The sequence below is a fragment of the Miniopterus natalensis genome, chromosome 8, assembly GCF_054644295.1.
Source record: "Miniopterus natalensis isolate mMinNat1 chromosome 8, mMinNat1.hap1, whole genome shotgun sequence".
Taxonomy (NCBI): Eukaryota; Metazoa; Chordata; class Mammalia; order Chiroptera; family Miniopteridae; genus Miniopterus; species Miniopterus natalensis.
The window spans coordinates 44,323,196-44,335,794 of record NC_142088.1 but is presented as its reverse complement, the minus strand read 5'-3'; the positions used below and the strand labels follow the sequence as shown (position 1 = coordinate 44,335,794).

General features: G+C 36.8%; 1 protein-coding gene across 2 annotated transcripts in view; it reads left to right on the top strand.

Annotated features, from left to right (window-relative positions):
- The window catches only part of B3GALT1 (beta-1,3-galactosyltransferase 1), a 448,389-nt gene that overhangs the window by 154,135 nt on the left and 281,655 nt on the right, over positions 1 to 12,599 (top strand). For both annotated transcript variants that reach the window (XM_087819801.1, XM_016199768.2), the window contains exon 2: positions 9,374 to 9,477. The gene's annotated coding sequence lies outside the window, so the exon portion shown is untranslated. The remainder of the gene's footprint in view (positions 1 to 9,373; positions 9,478 to 12,599) is intronic.

Below are 12,599 nucleotides of genomic sequence, written 5' to 3'. Positions count from 1 at the left end.
TTTGTAATAAAATAGTTTAGAGGTCTGAGTTAATACTATTCATGCCATCGTAAAGAATTCCTTTACAATGGATGCATTTAGCAAGCTCTTTAAAAGCATAGCTTTAGATATTGTTATAGTATCATATTTATGCAAAGGGGTTTGCTTTACCAATTTTAACTTCAACCTTCATTGACTGATCTCTTTTTAATCCTTTATAATCCTAAACACCACTACACTTCACCATTTGAACTCATTTAACATGTATTAAAATGGGTAAGGAACAAAAACTGAAGGGAAAAAGGAGAGCAAGTGGGTTTTTTCCTAAAGGAAGAACCGTGGTTGACCCTTGAACAACATGCGTTTGATCTGTGCCAATCCACATAGATGTGGATTTTTTTTCTTCAGTAAATACCTGTACTGTTTTTGATTAGAGGCTGGGAGTATGCAGATGCTAAGGGCCACCTGTATGCATTGATCTACGCTGTTTTATAAAGGGGACTTGAGCACCCATGGATTTTGTTATCCACAGGGGCTTCTGGAGCCAATTCCTCTGCAGATACCTAGGGACAACTTAAGTTTTGGGGGAGTCAAAAGTTACATGTGGATTTTTGAGTGGGGGATGCACCCCTAATCCCCACCCCACTTTGTTCAAGGGTCAACTGTGCTAGTTTGCTCTGTCCCTTCTTTCATTTGTTAGAGGACTGAACCAGGTGATCTATGAAGCCCTCCTCCTCAGATACAAAATACTGTGATTTAAGTGAGAGCACTAAAATAAAAAATGACAAATAAGAGCAAATGGTAGTGTGAACTTTCCAGAATCGCTTAAAATATTAAAAAAACAACTTTTTAAATTAAGATTCAGCCTCGCAGTGTTTCGGATTGTGCCTTTTTAAATCCCAGGTATGCTACTTACCGGCTCTGGGACCTTGGGCAGATCCTTTAACTCCTATAAACCACAATTTCTTACTCTGTTAAAATAAGAATGACAATATTACTTATCGTATAAAGAGGAGAGGATTAAATGAGGTGGTAGAGCGACAGTTTAATACGAACTAAGCAATTAATAATGTTAGCATTTATTATTATTCAGATGTATATTGGCAATGGTTAATTTATTTTTAATTACTCATTCAAAAATATCCATGTGTATTTTATGCCAGCCATTGCACTAACTGCTGGGGATGCAGTAGTTACACAGGACTCAAGCTAGAGTAACCCTTTGGGCTCCCTGATTCTCAACCCTCTTTTGTTGCTCAGCCGTGGCCTCGAGAGTGTCTGTTATTTCCTCCATACCTTATGAGAGCCGAAGAAGTTTGGGTACCATAAGGTGTCTGCCTCAGCCTTCTCTTTACCTAGATGTGCTTGGCTGACATTTCTACCTACTGCAGCTGACAGTTTGATGAAGGGTCACCAGCAAGGAACTATTCAAGTCCCAGAGTAGATGTGGGGTTAGTCAGCAGTGCAGGAGTTACTGAATACTTTGGGGAGCTGCTGTCACCCAACTCTCCTGAGTTTTGATCCCCAAGTAGGTTCAGGGAATAGGGCGGCCCATGCTACCTACACTCTTTTTGTTCCCCTTTCCCTTTGTCTTCTTTTGTAGCCCAGAAAGGATTTTTATTTTTATCACCTCTAGGTTTCCTAGGAAAACTGCTCCTATAGCATCACATATTTTTCCCCACCCTTTCCATGACCTAAACTCTTTTCTCCAAGTCCTCAAGGATTTGGCTCTTGATATTTAAATACTAGCTTTTGGATTTTTTTTTTCCCCCTCTTAAACTGCTGGTACTTGCAATTCAAAGCCATCCTTTTAAAGACTATTGTCTGAGCTGTTGGGGTATAAAGGTCAAATTAGCTGTTCAAAGGCCAAAAATGTGATTCTTTGTTCTCTCTGAATCAACCATACCCTGAGGCAAAGAGAAAATTCTCTTTGCTACTTAGATATAGTAGTAGAAAATCAGAAAGAAAATGAATGGAAAAAAATTAGCACTTAGCAAAATACCCTATTACAGAAGGAAACCCACAGTGACAGGTGTACTGTATAGTTATCTGTGTGTGCCTGTCTCCATAAGCCAAAAGAAAAACAAAACAAAAACCTGTCCTTGTATTCAACTTAAATAAGTCTCCAATTAAAACAATTAATGTTCAGATGTTCTTGCTGTAATAGAACTATAGATGTTATTACTGAATTTCTTTTAAAACCTCTTTTAGCATGAGCATGCTGTCTTGGTCAAACCCTGCTAGCTATAAACCTCATTGATTCATTTATTGAATGCCTACTATATGATAGGGAGCAGGAATAAATAAGAGAAAAGGAATGGCAGGCACTTCCTTAATCTACTGAATGCTGAGAATCCCTCAGTCACCAAGTGAACATCAAAAATCCTCAAGTTTACAGCCCACAGAGCAGAACCTCCCAAACCCTACGTTTCCAAGAAGGTCACAGCCACACGTGGAATCTTAGTCTGTTTTACGTGGTGGTAGAGCCATGTTTTTGGTATTTTCTACCTCCTCCACTAGAGGGAGCACTCTGTTAGATCCCCAAAGAGTTAACTCATGATACACAATTTTAAAGCTGAGTTCTATAAAAGGCTCTGTTAAATGAATAATATACAGAAATCAATGTGTTTTTTAAATAATTAAAACACTTCCCACCTAATAGCTTGTCATTTCCCAAGATGCTACTGGTTTTTAGAAGACTAGAATATTCATCTGTTTAAATAATTCAAATTTGGCATATTTTCTTTCTTCTTGCGTTTAAAATGGATGCAACGTAAAGCCATTTCTCTTTGCAGTTCTTTGCTAATAATCTCATAATTGGATTCTAATATTACTAAGCTCAAATTAAAAATACATCAAAATCTGAAGAGATGAATGTTATTTTGCAGCTACACAGGGGAACTTTCAAAGCTTCATTAGGACTAGGCTTTTTTTCAAACAATGACATTTATTGTGAGCCTCCTTTATTCTTACAGTACATGATCTAATGGGAAGTCAGTATGAATTAAAAATGGTCATGAGATTGAAATAAATTATCTCCTTCAGGACACCAGAGTTTTATCTCTTAGATACTAAATCTCTACAAATGCAAAATTTGAAATATACATTTTTGACAATTTTTTAGGCCAGTGTTTTTGGAATTTGTATGCCATGTAGTCTTTTTAAGGGAAAAACAAAAACAAGGAGAAAAATCTTTTTGAACTTCTACATTAATTCATTTTAATTACCATTACTTAAAATTACTTAAAATGTGCAAACAAAACCAGGCATAAAAGCTTTATGTGTATACCTCTTACAAAATATAATTACAAATAAAATTCAAAAAAAGATCTACAAATATGAGAAATTCAATTTTATAATATTGGTTTTTAATGTAACAGGAGATAGATATATTTTGAAATAAAATATCTGTTCACCATGTGAATATGGCCGTGTCTTGCTATACACAGATTCTTGTATCCTTTATGGGAATAGAATGTGAAGTGACAGTTCTAATGTTTCAATTGTGGAAATCCCTTGTGCGCTGTCATCATTAGTCTTTTTCTATCTTTGTTCTTATTAATACTTCTTGTTGCCAAAATGATTGTATCTACAAGAATGAACACTAGGTTCATACGAGAGTATGTGGTTATAAGATAGTGGTCTAGATGGCCCAAAAAATCACTTGGATTATTTACTACATTATTATGAGAAATCAAAACAAAGATACAAAATTACATTATTATAGGATAATTTTTATTTATTTATTTTTATTATTATTTAAAATATATCTTTATTGATTTCAGAGAGAGGAAGGGAGAGAGAGAGAAACATCAATGATGAGAGAGTCATTGATCGGCTGCCTCCTGCACGCCCCTGACTGGGGATCGAGCCCGCAACCCGGGCATGTGCCCCGACTGGGAATCGAACTGCGATCTCCAGGATCCTAAGTTGATGCTCAACCCCTGAGCCATGCCCGGCTGGGCCAGGATAATTTTTAAAAGGGAAAACTCAAGAGTGTTGTACAAATATTAAAAAAAAATCAAAAAATGTATTTAACTTGGTTGTTAATGAGGAAACTAATAAGATATTATTAGTTGGTTCAATAGAGAATTTAAAATACCCCACATACATAGTTGAATCAGGAATGTTGAAGTGAATCTACAGATAGATGCAAAATTGGCTTTTTCCCCCACCTGGGGTTGGAAAGGGGAGAGAGAAATTTTTCCTCCACCAGAAGAAATTTGCTTGTCTTTGAATTAGTATCATTTTAACTGCTATCAGTTATCTGTAATTTACAGCTTTGCAAAATAGCTCAAATCACCCTCTAAAGAATCACATAATCAAAAAGGGTGTGCTAGGTAATGCCTTTTTCCCATTAAAGATACGCAGTTCATTTTAAAGTCTCACAATTTGTCCTTCCAGTGTATTTAAGAGGAATATACAGACGCCATAGAACCTGTCTGTGATCTCTGTGAAAACCTTGGAGATCTCCTCAGCTCAGCTATCACTCTTGAGAGCTGACCTCTAGCTACAAATACATGCTCCATATGAGCCTTTGGTCTTAGAGGAATATGTAGCTCTTCCCTCAAATAAATGCCATGCAACCTGTTTGGATGAGTTGGATGACTTCTAAGGGAATAAGAACTGTGATAACTAATCCCAGATCTTTTACACATGAAAATTTTGCTCAAGGGCAGAGAGTTTTAATGATAAGCCAGATCTTCTCTAGGGATGATTGAGCTTCCCAGCCTCTCCCCTCTCCCCTGCCCCAGGAGTAGGGCAGTTACCACATACCAGGTACTGCACTAAGTATTTTACATATATTGTTTTATTAAATATCACAGTAACACTATGGGTATGTGTGTTTTATGGGTGAGAAAAATTCTGCCTGAACTAGCCACATGGTAACTATTAAATAAAAGGTTATTGAATGACAAATAGGGCAAAACCAAGTGCGTAAGTATTTAATAAATTCTACAACTAATAATCAGGACAGTAAGTATCTTGAAGACTGGTTTAGATGACACATATCCCAAAGTTAGATACCTAGATATATATGAAACACATCCTAGTCTTTCATACCTCATCTGGAAAATTGAGTCTACAAGTTACTTTTTTTTTTTTGGAAGATTTTTAGAATTGATTTTTAGAGAGAGAGGGAGAGGAAGAGAGAGGGAGACATCAATGTGTGAGAGCGAAACATCGATCAGCTGCCTCCTGCACATGCCCTACCAGGGATCAAGCCTCCAACCCAGGGATGTGCCCTGACTGGGAATCAAGCTGGCAGCCTTTCTGTGCACAGGATGACACCCAGCCAACTGAGCCACACGGGCCGGGCCAGCCTACATTTTTTTCATAGCCTGATGTATACATCTATATAGTATTCGCCAAATGCTATGGAATTCTTTTTATGTGCTTATGTCTCCTTATCTTTGTTGGCTATGCTATGAGTTACTTTAGAGGAAGGGCAATGTTTTTTGTGTATGTCCGTTGTGCCTTGCACAGTGACTGGCCCACACTAAGAGCTAAATATATACTTTTGAACTTATCTCAAGTATGCATATTCGGTAAAGCTGATTCCTAAAACTGAACCTTTGGAGAAATTCAATCCTAAATCAATAGTTACAAAGATTTTATTTTCTCTTTCAAAATGTCTCAGTGCTATTAGATAGATTTTAGTGTTTAATAAATTTATTAACTTTGTAGCTACTTAAAATGTGCTCTAGGGACACAGGGGAAAGGCTTGTGTTATCAGTGGATACAGGCCTGCAGAGGGAATGTCAAGATGTGAAGTCTTTGAGAGTTAGCAGGGAAGGAGGTTGTGACAATGTAAAAACTGTTAGAAAGCATCTAGAATTTTACACCACAATTATATATTCAGTGGATTGAGAGCAAAAAGTCTTAAGTACCAGTACTTACTAGGTTCTTCAAATCTCACAAACTCAGCACCTCATTTTTCCTTAAAGTATTTCTTAAAATACCAGTGAGTTTCAAAGAATGATTAAGGAACTGGGAACACAGAGCTAATATTCACATTGACAGAAAGAAAAAATAGAAACCAAAACTGAAGTGAGATTAGGAGAATAAAAATTGGAAAAGTGGAAGGAAAAATTGCACTAAAATGCCAGGAGAATGTTCCATTGTGTTAACTATTATAATTATCAACTATTTGATTGGAGAATAAAAATAAAACATAGGATTTTAAAAGAAAGTATTACGTGGTCAAGATAGATGGATGGATTTCTTAAATATCAAATATGTTAAGCCTATACAGACGGGAACCATAATTCCTAATCAGCAATAGAGGATTTCTTTTGAATTTATCGCTGACTAGAGTAAGAAAATACTCTAGTCAGGGATAAAATGACTTTAGTGTCATTCTACAGTTTGGATTGCAATCTGACAATATTTTCTGTGGTCATATGGAATGGTTCACGTATGTGAGTTATCTAGAGTCCCAGGTACTTTAGAGTTTTAGTGACCATTTTCTGTCCTGCCAGTAAAATACAACCCAAACCCTAAGTTGTCTGATCAGAGACTGGGAAGGACAGCAGAGATCAGTAAGAGGTAGGGTTGTGGGTGTTTCATTAAATACAAGGCATTCATAGACCCATTGTGGCCTTCATGTAAAGTAAGCATCTCATTCCAAATCTAATTTTTAAACCACTCACTATTTCTAACATGTTTTCTCTTAGAGCAGTCTTTTAAAAAGCATGTTGATTTCCTTCTAGAGAGTTTCACAAAATGAAATAAATATGGCTCACGCTTTTGTTTTGTTTTTTGTTGTTTTTGCTTTTTACTTAACATTCCTTTATTTTTTAAACTTTATAAGTGACCCCTCCCATTTTGGAAAGAATTTTAGGCAGATAAGTTAGAAAGCCAGAAAAAGGGACACTATGTTTTTTTGATAACAGCTACTCTGAAAAATTTTTGTGTGCTTTAAAAATCAGATTTCCCACAGAGCGACTTCATTTAAAAGTGTGTGGGGTGTGTGCATGTGTGTGACGGAGTTGTATTTACCTGAAAGCATGTTATATTGGAATGCTGGTCTATTTTGTAGTTATACTTTGTATATCAATCACTGCACCTGTCACAAGCTTGGATTTATTGTGATTATGCATAATGCTTGTTGTTGGGAGAGCCTGCAAATCCCTCATTGGCAGCAAAGTCACCAGAAGTAGATGCACCTGTTTTCCCAGTTTGGATTTGCTTATGGGAAAGAGGGTCATATAACACCATGTTATCTTCATGGACAGCTGTATATATAAGCTTCCTAGGGTGTAGATGACCTAAATTTTGTTAAAACACACACACACACACACACACACACACACAAACTTCAGTATCCCAATGAAATTTGACATGAGAATTATTCTAATGTTTTGATTCAGTGAATTTAGAGGATATATAAGCTTGGCTTAATAGACAAACATTATTCAGTTTGCCTTGGTCTGATCACTCTAACAGCTTTTAATGACTCAGTGAACTCCAATATTTTCAGCTCAGATTAGCTTGGGGTTTAGCATAAAATAGTTCACTCTGTTTTGATGCAAGCCCTTAGTTAAAACAGGAACCTTCTCTCAGTGCTGCAGCCTTAACTCTTGGTTTTTGTCCATTTTAGTTGTCTACTTTCCACCAATAGAATCTAAGTTCACAATAGGGGCTATGTCTGTTTTGCTAACATTTTCTCTAGCACACTGCCACTGTGTTAACTCTGGCTATATTTGTGCTTAACAAATCTTTGGTAAGTGGGTGCATGAGTGAAAGAAAAAGAATTGTTTTTCACTGCCCAGAGGGAGGTAAAGTTTCCTTCTTAAAATCATTCAAAATTATTCCAAAACTGAGAAGTCTCTTTGTGTCCCTTTTATTGAGGTATAATTTACTTACAAAAAAGGGTAGATTTAATGGCACAGTTCCAGAGTCTTTTTAAGTGCATGTACCCATGTAACTACTATTTCAATCAAGATATACAATTTTTCTGTTATTCCAAAAAGTGCCCTTATGCTACTTTCCAGTTAGACTGTCACAACCGCTGTTCAATTATCATCCTAGCCTTTTTTTCCCTTTTCCAGAATTTCATATAGATTTAACCATAAAATATGCACTTTTTGTGTCTGAATTATTTCACTTAACTTTAATGTTTTTAGATTCACCCACATCATCCCCATTGATATTTAATAGTATTAATGAGAGTCAAGAAAATACCCATGTTAAAAATATTAAGATTAATAAGGAAAGAATATTATTTTGAAAACTATCGTATGCCTCTCCTTGAAAGCTTTATTGGTCCCACCTTCCCCAATCTTCACTCACTTGCTCTTAAAAATTCCAAAGATATATAGAATAAGATTCTCAGAAGTAGTCGGAGTTCAGAAGTACCATCCAATTTATATAATTGGACTACAAGCCCCCCATAGGCAGGTTATTTGATAAACTGGGCCTATCCCGGGGACAGGGCCCAGGCTTCCTGATGCCTCTGATAAGCCTCTGCCAGTTCCCTATCCTCCAGGCAGTTCTGTGCGTCAACATGCAAAACTGTTTGCAGAGGTGAAGAAAGAGCTCTCCATTAGATATTTCCACTACTAAAAGTCTTCTTTTAAAATATATTTTCAGCAGCACATAATTCTTTGGGGTGTAGAGGGTGGTATTTGGGTAGAATTGCAAGGGAGGTTTGCAAAGAATAGTAGCCAGTTTGCAGGCAGTGGGGAGAGGCTTGCCAAGTAAAGCCCGTAGAAAATGGATTCATTGAATTAGAGCAGTTGATGATCGACTCCCAAAGCCAACTTATTTTCTTTGCTAGTTCCAAGAAAGAATGCCTAAACCTTTGTGGCGATGGAAGGCTGTCTTATAGAACGTGCTGGCAGTGCTCACTTTTTCAGTGGCTCAGGCCATACTATTATAGACTTGATGGGAGTACTTCGGGCTCCAGGAGGGATTTTTAAGTTTAAAAAAAAATTGGCATTAGAGATTAGGGACCAAAATGTGTTAGTTTATTTCATAGTAGAGGAAAGCAATAAAACTGTCTTAGTGAAGCCACAGACAGGATTGCATAAGCCTAACAACTTTCAACTTCTCTTGCAGAAGCATTTGTTATTATTATGAGATAAAGAATAAAATTGTGATCTAGAGAAAGTAAGTAAAAAATCATGGAAAATAGTAAATATGACATTATAACAGGTAATGTCACCATTCATTCAAAGATAGATAAGCAGAAATTATAGATGATTTAAAGAAAGAAAATTCTTTTTTTAAATTAAGTGTTCAAATGATTATTTTTTTCAAGATAGAATGATGCAAGATATGTGGAAATTTCATGAAATGGTAAAAATAAAATCTGAATAGCTTGCAGCAGAGTTTAATGTTAGTTGAAGCACGCCAAGAAATTTATTTACATATTTTTATTTCCTCTTAGACCTGGTAGAGACCTTTCGGGAGCTGCTGAGTCCTGGAGCGGAGGGATTGTGTGAAGACACAGACGCTTTACCCTGAGACGAGTACAGAAGTTTTCATTATAAGGTAACAGCCAGTTCCTACTTTTGGTTTTGTACACTGAAAATTAACAAAACTGCCAAGGCTGGGCGGCTCAGTTGGTTGGAGCATTGTCCCATACACCAAAAGGTTGTGGGTTCAATCCTAGGTCGGGACGCCTACAGGAGGCAACCGATCAATGTCTCTCTCTCTCTCTCTTCCCCTCCCCCACCTCCACCACCTTTCTCTCTCTCTCTAAAAATCAATAAAAAACATATCCTTAGTTGAGGATTTAAAAAAAAAATTGAACAAAACTGTGATGCAAAAATAGGCAGTATAATCAGAAGTATTAAGGGTACTCTAAATTTGGTTAAAGCTTTGTAATAGTTCACACTTTATACCTTTGCTGTGAAGTGTTCAGAAATAATTCCTTGGCAAATGTTATCGTTGTGTGTGAAGTAGGATGATGTGTAGAAACAATGGGAGTTGCAAAGCACCAGTCCAGCCGTTTGGATTAAAGCATTGTTGGCAGAGACTCTCCCCTGAGGTGCTTCTCGGCCTTTCTCTCCTCTCGCACTCGCAGATGGTGATAATATTCCTGTGATACACTGCAGAGCTGCTCACATGCAGAGCAGCTCCGGGGCTGAAGGGACTGGGTCCTAGCACAGCTGTCAGCCATTAGTTGGAGGTACTCAGCTGGGGAGCAATGACACTTTCCTTGTTGAAAGTCCTGCAGTATCGCCTGCTGTTTATGCATCTCTGTGACTGGAGTCAGCATTAAGAGATTTTCTTAGGGAAAAAAGATACTTTGGGTCCTAAATGTTCACATGACTTTAATTTTACCTAGAGATTTACGATTCTTTCTGATTTCTGTAATTCTACTTCATTATCAAGAAACTTAAACTCAGAATATTTTCCTCCTTCCTCTCCATTAGATTTCTCCAGCAGGACCCAGGGGAGCATCTCAATTTGGCAGGAATCCTTGTTGTCCTAGGGCTCTGGGGAAGTTGACACACAAAATCTGCCCCAGAGGTCACAAGAACTCCCCATGGTCTGAGGTAATTGTATAGCTTAGGCTTCACTTTAATATTTGCTCTGGTCTTGCTAAGTCCTGATTTAGTTATCTTAGTAGTTACTCAAAAAATTGCTAAGGGTTCAACAGATTAGGGGCCTGACTCAAACTGAATAATGCAGAATCATAGGTTTCAGGCTAATGGGCCCTGGGTACTCTCTAGTATTTCTCCTGTGTCTTATTCTAATATTGTCACAGCTACCACCACATTAACCACAACCCAGATGCTCAGTGGTGTCACCATGGAAAACTGGCATAAAATACCATTTGGTCACAATTCTAGAAGCTGTCTTATTTTACCAGGATATTTTTTTCGTTTTGGTTTGGTTTTATAACCTCTTAGGCTTTGCTTTTTATTTTTTTAATTAATAGATTTTTTTAGAGCAGTTTTAAGTTTACAGAAAAATGAATTGAAAATCGCAAAGTTCTACATACCCCTCCCGAGAAACACACATAATTTTCATTATTAGTAACATATTGTATTAGTGATACATTTGTTAAAACTGATGAACCAATATTGATACATTACTATTAACTAAAGTCCATTATGTAAGGGTTCCTTCTTTGTCTTTTACTTTATATAGGTTTTGAAAAATGTACAATGACATATTTCCATTGCTTTTGGAATCACAGTATATTGTCTTTTCATACTGGCTTCTTTCACTTAGCAATATGCTCTTAAGCTTCCTCCATTTCTTTTTGTGGCTAGATAGCTCATTTCTTTTTATTGCTGAATAATATTCCATTGTATGGATGTGCCACAGTTTGTTTATTCGTTCACTTATTGAAGGACATCTTGGTTGCTTCCAAGTTTGACAGTTATGAAAAAAGCTGCTTTAAATATTTCTCTGCAGACTTTCATGGGACATAAGTTTTCAACTCATTTGGGTATATACCAAGGAATGGGATTACTGAGTCATATGGTCAGAGTATGTTTAATTTTGTAAGAAACAGCCAAGTTGTATTTCAAAGCGATTATGCCATTTTGTATTCTCATCAGCAATGATTGAGAGTTCCTGTTGCTCTACCAGCATTTGGTGTTGACAGTGTTTTGATTTTTAGCCATTGTATTAGGCTTTGAATGCAATTAATTATAAAAGAGATTGTGACTGTCCAGAAGACTGTGGACGCTTAGCCACTAGAAATTTCTTCAGTTTTTACTTGGTAATGACATTGAATAAGAATATGAGCTTTCCCCTGTCAACATCCACTCTGGTAATACAGTTTAATGAGATAAGTGTGTGTGTGTACCTAAGTTTGTATGTATGTAAATATGTGTATAACTACTATAAATCAAAATTACTTTTAGACTGTAATAAAGAATTTCAAAAAACACATTTATTTGAGCAAAAAGAGCTGCAGCGCAGAAGACACAGACTCAGGTAACAGCCCAAATTGTGCTCCATGGAGACAAAGGGGAGAGACTACCTTTTATAGCAAAAGTATCTGCCCAGGTTCCCAATTAGGTTCATTTTACGTAAATGGGGTATCGAAATTTGTATACTTCTGATTTTTTTCAATTGTGCGGTCCTGATTGGTTATTATGGAGCAGTTCCAATTGGATGGGGCAGGTCTTAGGCCATTGGTCAAAGCAGGAAAGCAGTAACTTCCTTGTAATTGTTGACTTAGGTTGGGTAAATCAGCAGGACATAGTGCGAGAAGCCGAGAGTGTTCAGTCTGAGGTTCTTTCCAGTAAACAGAGTACGTGAGAAGCTCTTGTCAGCATATTACCACGAGGCTCTTATTACTTGTAAAATTTGGGCCCTTAGTTGACCATGGGGAATCCATCTCAGCAGATAAATTTTTTCTTAGGGTTGACATCAAATGAATCTTTCTTCTTGAGATTTACATTACTATTGTCTATTACAGAAAGATGTCATAACAGGCAAGGACTTTGCTAATAATGTACCATTAAAATGAAAACAAGCAGAGTTTATCAAAGATATTTTGTTTCTAAAAACAAAATGTGCGTGTTTTATGGATCCTAATATTATGACAGGCCATGCTTGATGTTATTTAGAGCTAGCTTTCTGGCATGAACAACAGTGATTGTAATATATAAGCCACATCAAGTTGGGCGTTTCTAATTTTTGTATTT